Here is a 12304-nt window from a genome sequence, read left to right as displayed (position 1 = left end):
TATATGTATGTGTATATATATATATATGTATATATATATATATACATATATATATATATATGCCTGGTATATGTTCACTCCCTTCCTCTGTCCTTAACCTCTTCTCAAACAAATATGTTATAGTGGTCTAGACTAGAAAAAATAAATATTCTTAAAATGGTGGGCTGACTTTTCCCTAGCTTTCTCAATCACTGTTATATTCTTGACCACTCTCTGCTCCCTCATACATTTCTTTGGGGGACGGAAGATAGTTAATTATTTGCCTGGTAAACTTGGGAACAGGAAGCGGCCACTTTTTTCCCCCTCCCCTTTCTTCTGAGATCAGGTTGCCACAAGGAAGAATGCACTTTGTTCTGCTTCTGCTAGCTGCAAAATTTACAGGATGGCTTTCCTCCATCTGTGTCCAGGAGAGGTCTGTGATTGTTTCAGCACTTCCTGTGACTAGCTGAGGAGGACTTTCTAATTCTGAGATTCTGCCCACTTAATGAAATTAGTGAGTGTTTGGATTTAAACCTGCCATTTTGTTTTGTGTCTTCTATTTGTCCCACTTATTCTTTGTTTATTTTTCTCTCATTGTATTTTCTTTCTTTCTTTTTTTTTTTTTTGCCTCCTTTTGAATTTAGTTATGATTCCGTCTTTAAAAGGTCTGTTATTTTAAAAATTATATATTTTATTGTATCCTGTTAGGGATTACCTTCAAAATTAGAAGTTACACTTATAATTACCAAAACTTTTCATTAATAACTTGTGAAAGCTTAAGTACATCAAGATTTTTACCCTTCTCCCAGGTAATCCAAGAACCTTAAGAGTATTTTAATTCTATTAATTACCCTCCCAATATGCTATTGTTTCTAGGTAATTTTTTTTATTAACACTTTAAAGGTCACAAGACATTATTTTTATTTGATACAGCTAATATTCTTTCATATTTGCCCCATATTTTTACCACCTTATTTGTCCTTTATCCTTTGCTGCCTTTCAGATTCCACCTCAGATCATTTTTCCTTTGCATGAAGTATATATATATATATGTGCATATATATATATATTTTTTTTTTAAGATTTTATTTATTAATTTGGCAGATAGGGATCACAAGTAGGCAGAGAGAGAGGGAGAAGCAGGCTCCCCGTGGAGCAGAGAGCCAGATGCAGCACTCGATCCCAGGACCATGGTGGGATCATGACCTGAGCTGAAGGCAGAGGCTTTAACCCACTGAGCCACCCAGGTACCCCACATGAAGTATATTTTTTTAGAATTTCCTTTAACATGGGTCTTCTGGGATGACTTAGTTTTTTTTTTTTTAAATTTGAAAATGTTAGTATTTTGTTTTCATTTTTGGAAGATATTTTCCCTGGATATGGAATTCCACACCCACACATTGAAGATACTCCATTGTTTCTTGGCTTCTATTGTTGCTATTGTGAAGTTAGTTATAGTCTAACTTTTGATGCTTCGAAGCTCTTTTTACTCTGGTTGCTTTTAAGATTTTCTCAGAGTCTTTATTTTCTGCCTTTTTGACATGATGTGTCTAGGTGTGTTTCTTTTTATGTATTCTGCTTAGAATTTATTTTTCTTCTTTAGTTTGTAGATGAATGTCTTTCATCACTGTGAAACTATTTTCAACCACTCTCTCTTTTAGATAGATATTGCCTCTGACACATCCTCTTTCTCCTCTGGGGAGGAACAACCAAGAGGAGCACCAACAGAACATTTATTGTACCTTCTCAGTACATCCTCCAGGTACCTTTTTTTTTCTTTTCTGAATTTTTGGTACTATACTAGTTTCATTTGATCTTTCACTCTTTTAGTTGGCTAATTTTCTGTGTGCAATGTATTATTCAGACCATTTGCTGAATTCTTAATTTTAAGAATTACAATTTTCAGTTTTAGTCTTTTACTTGTTTCTCTTCTCATTATCTTTGTTATTGTTACAGTTTTCAGTTTCAGCTTAAAATTTAAATCTTGGCCTTTATTTCTTTCAACTTAATAAACACAGTTTTTGTATACAGTTGACCCTTGAACAATGTGGGTTTGAACCAGGTAGGTCCATTTACATGTAGATTTTCTTTTTGATACAATATTGTAAATGTGCTTTCTCTTCCTTATGCTTTTTTTTCTTTTAAAGATTTTTTATTTATTTGACAGAAAGAGAGATCACAAATAGGCAGAGAGGCAGGCAGAGAGAGAGAGAGGAAGAAGCAGGCTCCCTGCTGAGCAGACAGCCCAATGTGGGGCTTGATCCCAGGACCCTGAGATCATGATCTGAGCTGAAGACAGAGGCTTAACCCACTGAGTTACCCAGGAGGTTACTTTATGACTGTTTATATTCTTGGTGAGGATTTTGGCCAACAGTAGGCTCTTAGTAATTAGTTATTGAGGAGTCAGAAGTTATACATAGATTTTTGCCTGCATGGGGAGTGGTGCCCCTAGTCCATGTTGTTCAAGGGTAAACTATATATGTGAGTCATTTCTGTTACTTATTATTTATATTGTTTTTTTGCTTGGGGTGTTTATTTCCTTGTGTGCTTAGTTATCTTTAAGTCTGTGCTGCACATTGTTTTTAAAAGACATTTGGGAAAATATTTTGATACCTAGGGTGATGGTGGCTTCTCCCAGAGAGGACTTTCATTTGGTTCAGCTAGGTGTTTTGGAGAGCTACCATTCTGGGACCTCTTAATCTTGATGCAAAGTTTAAGATTCCTGGATATCCTGCTGATTGGAGACTAGATTACAAGTCCCTGCTCTGGCTGATTTATTTTTAGTTCACATCTATCCTGAGGGCATGTTTTTCATAATTTTATTTGAAAGTGGAAACTGATTTATCAGAGTCCCGTCCCTTGGCAGTATCCAAACTTTGGTTTTTGTCTCTTTGGCCTCAAGATGACTCTAAAATGCAAATGAGCTTCATTGTTTCCTTTCCATCACAGGCAAGTGCCTTTAGAAAAAATGCAGTTTTAAGTGGCTGGGCTTACCTTTCTCAGTTCTTGTCTAGTCTTGGCCTAGCAATACTACATAATTTCATAAGTTATTTTATTTTTTTGGTGTAGCTTTTTTAGTTGTCCTCAGTGAGAGGGTTAGTTCAAATTACCTAGTCTGCTATTCCTTTTTTCTTTGAGAACTCCCTGTCTACAGGGATCAGGAACATTGGTCTGCTCTTATCCATGGCCTTAGCTTGGGAGTAAAGGCTCTGGTTGATGAGGTTATTAATTCTGCCACATGTTTCTTAAATTGTATTTATAAGTTGATTATCTGATTAAATATGATGAGCTTTTTTGGGACTTCATTGTGACATGTCTTAATCTATTTCCCATCAGGCATTTGTTTCTGAAATAAAGACAGATTTCAAACTAGGTAAGTCCTCACACAAAATGCTGTTAGCCTGAATTTTTATAATAAAATGAACAGTCATTAAAATATTTGAGAAGCCAAGGAAGGAGAAAAAGTAGTCAAGTTAGGTATGCTAAAATATTAAATGAATTTGGCAGGCAAAACATCACTGGCTCCCTGGGCAAATGTAATTACTGGTGAGGTGGCAAGAAGAATGGATGCAGCTGAGGGAGCAGAGAGAGTGAAGGTCGCATGTTTTATGAAAAGGTTGTAGAGGAGAGAAGTAGGGCAATAGTTAGAACCATCCTGCAAAAGATGACATAAAGATGAAAAAGATTTCTATGCTGACAAAAAAGAGCTCATATGAAAGGGAGAGGATGAGGATGTAAGAGAGATAATTGATACTATTATGAAATTAATCAGTTTTCAGATGGTGGTAGGCTCCAGAGTAGCATGAATTGATCCTCTGACTAGATTTTGAACATATCTTTCCACCGAGTTTGTTTGTTTCAGGGTTAGGTGCCTTTAGGATTGAATCTGAGTGTTAGCACTTAGAGTAAGTCTTCTTGTATATACTCTTAAGATAAGCTAGACACCCTCCTGTACATGCTGCTTCCAATCTATTCTCCTAAGTTATTAAATCAATGAATTTTAATTTACTTACAGTTCTTAGCCCTTTTCTGGCCTAAAGGTGACAAGGAGCTTCTCTCAAATTGCAAAGTACAAGTGTTTTTATGGTAGTTAATCCTTTTTCACTTATTTTGTTAGTTACTATCTGTGTTGTAGATAATTGAAGTTAACAGAAGTTAAGCTTTTTTTTTTTTTAACATTCCATAATAAATGCTTGTGCAAATGTATTGAGTAATGACTGTGACATTTTTCTTTACAGCTCAATAGATTTTGATTAAATTCCACTAATGTTAATTGGACGCCTACTCCACACAAGCCATTGTGGGTGATACAAAAATGAATAACACATGGTCCTTGCCAAATGGGAACTTTCATTCTCTACAACCACTTGGAGAAACTCCTGTAACTCTTCCCTTTTACATTTCCTTCATGTAGGGGTGAAAGGTAGGTAGTAACAGATGGAACTTCTCATTTTATTCAGCTTACTGTTTTGATAGTCACCAAATGTGATAATTCTGTTTTATATTATAAATTATATCCAAGTCCTATTAAGCTGTGTTTGACTCATTTTATACAGGTGGTAGTATTGTATAATAGACCACCATATTAAAATGCAAATTTGACTAAAAGATTGTATTTGCATATGGTACACATTTTTTTAATGTTAAACAACAACAACATTAAAAGCCTCCCTGTTGAAGTTACCGAATCCTTTTAAAAAACTGCTCTAATCTCAAAGCACGAGACAGTGAATTAAAATAAATGCACTTAAATGATTCTACTATTTTCATATGCAACTGTAGATGTCAGTTTTATATCTGAGATTGAATACCATCAAAAGTCATCTCTTGATTCCTTCACATCCCAACCTGTTTCTCCAGTCATCTTCCCAACCTCAGGAAATACTATCTTCAATCTTCCCTTTCTACAGGCCAGAAACACTAGTGTCATCTTTCTTCCAAATCCCATGTCCAATCCAGTTGTAAATACTGTTGACACTAACTTCAGAATATGTCCAGCTTTTACACGTGCACCCAAGATGGTAATCTTTGTCTAAGTTATAATCACCTCCTGCTTGGCCAGTCTATCTGCATCTGTTTTATAAAACGAGCAAATAATTGCATGTAATAAAAAGTATGGACAAATTATAGTTTATTCTGTTTCTTAGTGGGTTGTTTCCAGTTTTTCAATATTGAAAATAAATTGCATTGAAATAAGCCAGATACAAAATGACAAATGTTATGTGATTCCACTTATATGAGGAGCCCAGAGGGATCATATTCATGGAGAAAGAAGGTAGAATGATGGATGCTACAGGGTGGGGGAAAAGGTGAATTGGAGTGCTGGTTGATGGGTAAAAAATTTCTGTTTTGCAAGGTGATGAGTTTTGGACATTGGATGCACTGCAATTTGGTTGTACTTAATAATGTTGAACTGTACACTTAAAAATGGTAAAGGTACTAAATTTTGTTATGGGCAGTTTACTACAATTTTTAAAAAGGTGAAAAAATAAATAGCTTTAGGAAAAAATTCTAAAACTCAGAAGCTATAAAAGAGACTCTAAACAACTTTCACCACATAAAAACTGAAAACCTCTCTAATAACTAGTGAAAAGCAAATTGTTTAACCAAAATATTATCCTCTCAATCACTGTTTGGTAAAAGTTGACAATACCTGATTTGGCAAGAGAACAGGAAAATAGGTATTCTCAAACCCGGTGGTTGGAGAGCCCATTAGACCATTTTAGTGGGATATTAGTTCACTGAGATAGAAATTTAAATGTGTATACTCTTACCCTCAGCAAACTCACTTCTAAGCTATAGAAATATATAAAAATTATGTAAAAGACATTAACTGAATTTTTTCTTGTAAAATTGAAAAATAGAAAAATAATGCTGAAAAAATTTTTGTGCTCCTTTTGTGCATAATTTCAAGTATTTTTCTAGGGCATGCACCTGTGGATTTCTGAGTCAAAAAGTTTATACATTTAAAACATGAGGAGTTACTGCCAAACGTCTTTCCAAAAGGACTGTGCGAATTTACATTCATCTGAGAGTTTTTGCCAGTTTTCCCAAGATTAATATCAATACTATTGATTTTGCCAGTTTTATAGATAAAAGCATGATGTCTAATTGGTGTTTGATTTTGCATTTCCTTGACTACTAATGGGTCAGGGATCTTTTCATATCTCTATTCCCCATTTGCATGTTTTTCCTGTGAATTTTCTTTTCATATACTTCACCTATTTTTACCGTATTTTTGCTGTTTTTTAAGGAGTTTTAAAATATCTCAGATCTGAACTTTGATCTTTATCATCTGTTGCTATATCTATAATCTATCAGTTATGAGTCCGTGACCCCACTCAGGTGTGTAAGAACTGCCCCATTCCCTTATATTCTTTAATTGCAATTATATGCCTCTCTTGCAGTACCTTCCCAGAGATAAGAAACTCATGGTCAGTCATCACTGGGGTTCTTCTCCTAAACCTTCACGAATATGGGAAGGTTCTCTTAGGCAGAACAATATATTTGGCCAGGCCTTTGGGCTCTACAGTCCTTTTGGACATCATCCATATACCTGTTTTTGCAAGCCCCCATTATCTCTGCTACTCTGCTGGACTTGAATACAAGCTTCTTAGATTTAAAGCCTTTATTTCTTTTCATTCCTTTTTCTAGTTACTCTATTATTTATTTTATTTTCATTTATTATTTATTTTATCTTTAGATCTTGAACTCCTCTGCAAATCACACATACCTGTGTGTATGTATAAGGTCTGTTGTAAGAATCTAAGTTTTATTTCCTTTTGGATATTCAATTGTCTGATCATTGTTTATTGAATAATCAATCCATTCTTTTCAGACATGAAATACAACCCGTTACAAATAGTAGAGTGATAAAGAAAGAAAGCCAATTTCTGGTAGGAATAAAGGGTCCAAATCTTAGGCAACTTGAAGTGTGCTAGAAAAGGAAGAAAAGAGACTACTGGCAGACTAAGATATATAAACATGGTAAACCAGAATCCAAAGAAAAAATACCGTAAGTAGAATTAAAGTGCAATTGAAAAGTTGAGAATGATATTTTCTATTTTTGGTGCTAAAGTGTTGATTTTCTCAACACATAAAAAGACTATTCCAAATAATATTAAAAAATAAATAATTTAATAGAAAAATGGACAAAGGGCTTGAAAATGTGAAAATGAAGAAAATCATATATAATAAAATATGTAAATAAATATTTTGTCCACTACAACACATTCATCTTTTAGCAATGCAACACTAGTTTTCACCTATCAAAAATGGCAAGGTTTAAAGAAGTGATAAAACTCAAATCGTTATGTGAAACTGTAGCTCAAGGAATGTAAATGGGTACCATGTTTTCTAATGCCAATTTGGCAATATATTTTAAGACTCTTGAAATATATTTATTATTTTACTCAAATTTTACCTTTGAGGGAATTTTTCCTAAGAAAATAATCAGAAATGTGACAAAGATTTATAAAGTATTATTTAGAAGGAGAACTACCTTAGTGCTTAACAATTGTTGGGGGGGGGGGTGTGTGGCATTAAAAAATATACCACATGGACAACACTATGTTGTCATTAAATTTCATGCCATGGGGAAATGTCTACTCCTACAGCATGTATACTGAAATCATCTGCTTGTGAAATAGTTTGTGCTCTGATGTTATTTTTATAGAGGAGCATAGGGAGTCCTAATAAGCATGGTTTAAAACATCTATGCAAGGCTTTGATGCTCTTTGGTTGTGAAAGCTGTAAAGGGGTTAAATGGACTAATCACTGTGTCACGCACACGTGTATCTACCATACTGCTGGTGTGGTTTCAGGGTGTGGAAGAAACACAGTCAGACCTCAGTCTTATTTGTCACTGAGAAGTAAAGGAAAACACGCTTCTCCCCAAATTAGATCTTCTGAAGAGCTGAAAGTTTATACTTAAAGTTTACTCCCATGGAAGTCATAATAATGTCAGCGTTCTTGCCTTCCTTTGGTATGAAATTAACATTTTGGGAACACTTTGGCTTCTCTCTTTCATGGCCCCAAGTGCACAGGGCTTTCTTTCCTCCTCCCCTGCCCTGTGATTAAAATTCTAACACTGAATTGCTATAAACCCACAGCTACTGTTTTCTATCCCAGAAATAGGCCAAGTGCTTTTAGAAGCAAACTGCCTGAGACGGTAATTATAGGAAGGGTTAATCATTTAGGCTAAGTAAGCAAGGAGAGAAAAATCTCGAGAAATCTGAAAATCAGGGTCCCCGCCCCAGGGGAAGAGGTAAGTGAAGCTGTGTAGAAAGCATCTTGTTCTGGTGGTTTGGCTGTCAGATTGTGTTCAATAAACCAAGCACCTTCCACCCACTGCTCTCTGCCTTCTGACAACAACTACAAGCACAATAGGGCAGGAGAGGGGTTGGTCCTGGAGGGAAAAGAAATTTAAAAATATGCACAATTGCTCCCAACCAGATGTCGTTTTCCAAACTGTTTTGCTCAGAGGGAAAGTAAGCTTATTGAAGTAAGTCGTGTTTGTGCCACAAGATGCCACCCTTCCCTTGAAAAGAAGAGACTAAGATAACTAAATAAAATGCAAGTGTTTTATGAGTCCATTTCTCTTGTTTTTACATCAAGAAGCTTCATCTTGGGTGAAGGAAAGCAATTGTATTTTGTTCTATAACGTTTTGGTGCAGCAAAAGAAACTAGTGCCTTGTTAGCAAAGGCGATGAAAACTCTTTTAAACTGTTATGGAAACACTACTTTCCCATCTTATCTGAGAATGGATTACCATTTTGTGCACAAGCTTTATTACTTTGGGTTCTTGGTTGTAGCCTAGATTTTTATGTATAATCAAACTGTTACAAAAGACACAAAATAATACATTATCACTCTTCACAATTTTAAGCTTCCAGTTTCTCCAAAAGAAATGTATAGATCTCCTGTCTGTGGAAGAATGGATACGGTTTGTTTTTGATTATTGCTGGGTTACTTCTACAAAAACCCACACCCCTCTGTGCCCATCAAAGCACCACTCATTTGAATGCAAAATGAAATTTTGCTGTCTCAGCAAAGTTTAGACTTGAAAAATAGAAATCACTGTGATTCCTTATCAAACTGTCTTTATATTCTTAGCTGAAATCTATACATGTTTATTGGTCATAATCTTTGAATTCATCTTTGAGTTGTGTTGAAAGCGAAATGTCAAGAATTACCTGTGTTGCCCTAGTATTTTGCTTTTTGCTTACCAGAAACCTACTCCAAGTAAATCAGTCTGCTGTTGTCATTGGTTGGTCCTCAGTCACCTTTGGGCCTTGGTGAGAAAAATGAAAAAATTTCAATTATTCTTCTCAAAGGGAAGTCAGGAAGTAGATGTGACCTTGAATATCTCATTTAACCTGTTGGTACCTCCATTTTATTTGTGAAACAAGGCATTTTACTTACTACTCTTTAAGCGGTCTCCTGTACTTTTCTGAGGAGATTTTTATGATACTCTCTCATTAAAAATTCTGATAACCAGACCAGTAGTGGAATTAGTAAAGGAAAATATTGGGAATTTGAAGGACTACCAATATTTATATTAAATTCTGTTGTGATTCCTATAATCCTATTTTCACAATCTAATCTTTCTCCTGTAGTCAGGTGCTAATAGTATTGCTATAAAATCCTCATTTGCATATAGATATACTGATTTTTAAGATGGACATGTTGGAAGCATTTTGTATTTTATTTTCTTCATTAGGATTTTTATCATGGAGATGAGTCTAGAAAGTTTAAGTGCTTGCTTACTCCCCATCTGAGAAAAGCAGTTCAAACCTTTATATCTGCATGAAATTTCTGGGGCTTTGTGCCATGTTTGTAGATTGAACCATTTCTGGCCACACTAAGGATCAATGCTTAAATACAAGGCATCACTAGAATGAGTTGGTCATTGCAGAAGCATGGTGTGAAACTCTACCCAATATGAACACCTCTATAGGGACATAAATGAGAAGACCAGTCACTGGAGTTTAAGTGATCTTTTCTTTCCAAATGCTAACCTCTTCTTCCAGTTCTCAATTAGACTTTGTTATTTTAGAAGAAATAAGAGTAGTATTGACAGATAAAATGTAGGACATCCAGTTAAATTTGAATTTTGGATAAAACAAAAAAAAATTTTGTGTAGTATATCCCTCAATTACATGAATATTACACTAAAGATTTAAACTATTATACTGAATTATCTTTTATTCTAATTACACTAAAAATTAGTTGTTTTTAAAATCTGAAATTCAAATTTAATGGTGTACAGTATTTTCATTTGATAAATGAAATCTTAACTAGGACCCAAAGGAAATAGAATGGTGTTGAGGTGGTTTCTGTGCTACGGACACCTTCACAATGAATAACAATAAACTCCTATCACCTAAAATGATATCCTTTTATATAAAGTAATTTAACTGCACGTGTTGATTCGTGTTTCCTAGTATATCTATACGTGTATATGTTTCTTTTAGAGTTAATTTATTTTTATTTTTTTTAAGATTTTATTTATTTATTTATTTGACAGACAGATCACAAGAAGGTAGAGAGGCAGGCAGAGAGAGAGGAAGGGAAGCAGAGAGCCTGATGCGGGCTCCGTCCCAGGACCCTGGGATCTTGACCTGAGCCGAAGGCAGAGGCTTTAACCCACTGAACCACCCAGGTGCTCCTAGAGTTTAAAGATTATATATTTTTGCCTTTTTGTTTAGCATATACAACATTTCTATTAATATATATACACTATTTTTATTAATATATATTATTTCTATATCATTGTTATCAATTTCATGTTGTAGATAAATTATTTAACATTTCCCTATTTTTAAATATTTAGAGTATATTTTAAATATTTGGAGTTTATTTAAATTTGTTTTGTTTTGTTTTCTGCTATGAATTTTACAATAGTTTCCTGATGCACATAGTACTTTTTTTGTTGTTGTTACACTGTTTTTCTAGAATAAATTCCTAAGAGTGAGATAAATGGGACATCAGGAGTCGAGTGGTCAAATTATGCCTGAATAATCATATTCAGCTTTCCCTTTTCATCCCCCTTTTAAAAGCGGTACAGATTGGGAAAGGAGAAGAGATAGGAGAAATGCATGTGGGTGCCATTTTATATCTTACTAGTTCTGCAAGTGGGCAATTCTTTTACAAGAGTGTTTCCCATTTCTGAGAGGAAGCCATTTCTATTTTTAAAACCAGTAGTAAAGTAACAGGCTTGGAAGTGGATTTTTTAAAAAATTCAGCTGAATATGAAATAGGTTAGTAAACTATAACTGCTCTCTGTCACCCGTTTCTTACCAGGATGCTACCAGGCTGCTTTACCAGGTGCCACTCATTCTGGCCTCATAACTGCTCCTGGACTGACGTGATTGCTTCTTAAGTATTTTTTTCATGATTACATTATTGAAGGAAGCTGCAGTGTGTCTCTGTTCACAAACTAATCATGTACTTCTCTATTAGTGTGTTAGAGATGAAAAATAGTTTTTAAAAAAATTGCTTCGGGGCGCCTGGGTGGCTCAGTGGGTTAAGCCGCTGCCTTCGGCTCGGGTCATGATCTCAGGGTCCTGGGATCGAGTCCCACGTCGGGCTCTCTGCTTAGCAGGGAGCCTGCTTCCTCCTCTCTCTCTCTCTCTCTGCCTGCCTCTCTGCCTACTTGTGATCTCTCTCTGTCAAATAAATAAAATCTTAAAAAAAAAAAAAATTGCTTCTACAGCAAGGTGGTCCAAGTGATAAACCAATACCCAAATATTTTTGTTGTTGTTGATGCTGTTGTTGTTTGTTTTGTTTTTGTTTTTAGAGAGGGAGAGAGAGAGTGGGGAGGGAGGTTAGAGGATGAGGGAGAGAGAGAATCTTAAGCAGGTTCCATGTTGGGTGTCTTGAGGGGCTTGATCTGACCCTTGAGATCATGACCTGAGCCAAAATCTAGAATCAGACGCTTAACCCACTGAGCCACTCAGGCTCTCCTAACCTACTGATTTCATAATTTTACCCAGAGAGGAAAAGGAAACATATAACCAACCAGTCAGGGCTATATTTTTTAATTTTAATTTTTTAAAAGATTTTATTTATTTGACAGACAGAGATCACAAGTAGGCAGAGAGGCAGGCAGAGAGAGAGCGGGAAGCAGGCTCCCTGCTGAGCAGAGAGCCTGATGTGGGGCTCCATCCCAGGATCCTGAGATCATGACCTGAGCTGAAGGCGGAGGCTTTAACCCACTGAGCCACCCAGGCGCCCAGGGCTATTTTCTTTTAAGGAAAGAAAGAGATGAGAAAGGTTGGCAAAGAAGAATATAATTATATAATTGTAATTTACTTTCTTTTTT

The 12304-nt window shown here is 35.4% G+C and overlaps 1 long non-coding RNA gene across 2 annotated transcripts; it reads left to right on the top strand.

The window, feature by feature from the left end:
• Window positions 1–337: 337 nt before the first annotated feature.
• On the top strand, window positions 338–5087 carry LOC116594799. 2 transcript variants are annotated; one of them, XR_004287419.1, is made up of 5 exons: window positions 338–493; window positions 1641–1741; window positions 3316–3352; window positions 4218–4402; window positions 4890–5087. It is a non-coding gene; the product is annotated as an uncharacterized LOC116594799 (long non-coding RNA). The 2 variants fall into 2 exon arrangements; XR_004287420.1 differs by having other exon boundaries at window positions 347–412.
• The last annotated feature ends 7217 nt before the right edge of the window (window positions 5088–12304 follow it).

The sequence above is a fragment of the Mustela erminea genome, chromosome 7 (genome assembly GCF_009829155.1).
Source record: "Mustela erminea isolate mMusErm1 chromosome 7, mMusErm1.Pri, whole genome shotgun sequence".
In the NCBI taxonomy this organism is placed as follows: domain Eukaryota; kingdom Metazoa; phylum Chordata; class Mammalia; order Carnivora; family Mustelidae; genus Mustela; species Mustela erminea.
This window is presented reverse-complemented; position numbering and strand designations above follow the sequence as displayed.